The following is a 2,498-nucleotide window of genomic DNA, read 5'->3' as shown; positions in this document are numbered from 1 at the left end:
ACGAGGCTCTGGCTGCCAGGGCTGTCCCAATGCCTGAGAAGGGTTTTGGAGACAGCTGCTGGGCACGGATCTGTGCCAGCCCAGTGAGGCAGCAGCAAGAACTGGTGAGGGCCCGCTGGGCCGAATCGCTTGGCTCTCCTGCAGGTGATTTCAGAGTGATCTATGACAATCCCTGTGTGATGTCAGGGATCCCCATCTGCCTGACTTTCCCCCTGAGGGACAGCCCTGTGCTTGGAGGTGCACCAAGGCATGCCCAGCCCTGGCAGCACCACTGGCTCTTTGCCACTAGACCAGGCAGCGTGCTTTGGGAAGAAAGGAAGATTCCAGAGATTTTTTGGGAATTCCTGGACATCAGCAGTTCTCTCCAACCCCACTGCTTTGCTGTGGTACTTTGTAACCCCGTTGGAGGAGTGAGCCATGTAGATCAGCCCCTTGGTTCCTGACCCACCCCTAACAGTGCAAGGCACTGGTTTAACTGGGAGCACTGGGCCAGAGACCTATCCCCTCGGAGGGGGTGTGGGTGTGAGTGAGGAGTTTGTTCATTCCCCGTGCTGTCACGTGGCTGCTCGGTGTTTTGGTGTTTTAATTACACACGGTCCTGTGTATTTAAGGCTGGTTTATGGGTGTTTATACTAATGCATAAACCTGCAATTTAGAAACTCAGTTATAAATCAACATTGCTGAAGGTCTTGTCCCTCATGCCATGAGATCGGTCTCCAGATTTAGAAGATAGGTTAGAGGAGAAAAAAAGGTGGACTGTTTAGTTTTCCTCTGGTTATGATGATAAAGGATCACAGGATGGGGTGCGAGGTGCGGTGGCTGAGCACAGAGATCTGTAACCCAGAGCCGAGTTTCCATTCTAACTCTGCTCTTATGAGTCTCTGCCATAAGAGACTTGTGTTTCTGCAGCAAATTCCAGCCCAGAAAGAAAAGCAGTGCCACAGCTGCTGATCTGTTACTCACGGGAGGGTGGTGGCACCCCACTGGTGATGTCTTCAGATCAGGATGTGGGCTGCAATGACCAGAGTTCCATCCTGCTCCACATCTCAGGGAAGGAGCTTTTGTACCCAGGAGCTCCTGGTACAGACTGGAGCTGGCTTTCTCCAGTGGCAGTGCTCAGTGTGATAGCACATTGCCATTGGTGGGTCAGCACATTCCCACTGGTGGGTCAGCACATTCCCACTGGTGGGTCACAGTCCTCTCCCAACACATCCACATTCATATTTTTATGTACAACATTTTTTTACAGCTTTAGGAATCATTCGTGCACCTTTGCCCCTTACCAGCTCCCGTGGAGCCTGGCTGTGCCAGGGATGGGTTTGGGCTACTGGTGCGCTCCTGCAAACTCCCTCCCAAAGGGAAAGTCCCTGTCCCATGAGGGCAGCCCAGGGAGGGGGTGTATTTGTAGGGGGAGACCCAGTGAGTCTTCAGCATCCTCCTGTCCAGCTGCAGTCCCTCCTCTCCACTGTGGGTGCTTTGGCTTAGCTGGACATTTCTCACTGCCTCCAGCCCCTTTTGTGGTATCTTCAGGGGTTATTAGGACAAAAGGGATTTCAGGAGGGTGTAGAGGCAGCACAGTGGGCTGGGAGGGAGCCCGTGGGCAGGATGACCCTGTGGGCAGGATGACCCTGTGGGCAGGATGAGCGCTAGGGCTGTCAGACCCCATCCCTGCACAGGTGGAATAACTGCACATCTTCCTCCCGATCCTACTCCTGGCTCCAGCCTTATCTCCCACTGCAGTTTCCTGGCTGGCGATGCCTCTCCCAGTTCGGGGAGCAGGAACACCCCGGAAAAGAGATGGTGCCAGCAGCTCCCAGTGCAAGGACAGTCCCAGGTGGGGCAGGGGTCCCGCTGCCTCCCTGGGATGCCCCCAGCTCCAGGGTACTGGGCTGTGAGAAGGTCCCACAAGCAAACAAACCACCCCTGAATATCTCAGAAAGTTATTTTTCTTCCCCCTCCACCCTTTTTCCCAGTCTTTCTCCCACCTCTCAGGGCAGCCAGCAGAGCTACTCTCCAGCCTTGTTTTCCCCTGACCTGCACCCCGAGATGCTCCCGCAGCCACCAAGCCCAGCCAGGTCGTGCCATCTGCAAACTCTTGGGTTTTTTAATTATATATATTTTTTTCCTTCTCCTTTTCTTTTCTACCCTTTGCCTTTTCCCATGCCATAGGCCTCCCCCTAGCCCCCCTCCCCTTGTCACCACCCCAAGCCCTCGGCTGGCCGAGGGGCTGCGAGGTGCAGGGTGGGTCTGGGGGTTGCGGGGGGCTTTGCATTGATGCATTGATCGCCCATGGTCTCTGCCTGACCTCCCTGCTCCCAGGGAAGCAGTCTCCATGGCTACTGGCCCTTCTCCTTCAGCGCAGACTGTAAATTCCTGAAGGCAAAGCCCAGCCTTGGGGGTGCGAGGGGGGGAGCCGTGAAGGAGTAACCAAAGCCAAATAGAAAAAGAAAAAGAAAAAGAAAAAGAAAAAGAAAAAGAAAAAGAAAAAGAAAAAGAAA

Source organism: Parus major, chromosome 26 (genome assembly GCF_001522545.3).
Source record: "Parus major isolate Abel chromosome 26, Parus_major1.1, whole genome shotgun sequence".
In the NCBI taxonomy this organism is placed as follows: Eukaryota; Metazoa; Chordata; class Aves; order Passeriformes; family Paridae; genus Parus; species Parus major.
The sequence above is the reverse complement of the archived record's forward strand: the minus strand, read 5'-3'. Positions refer to the sequence as shown.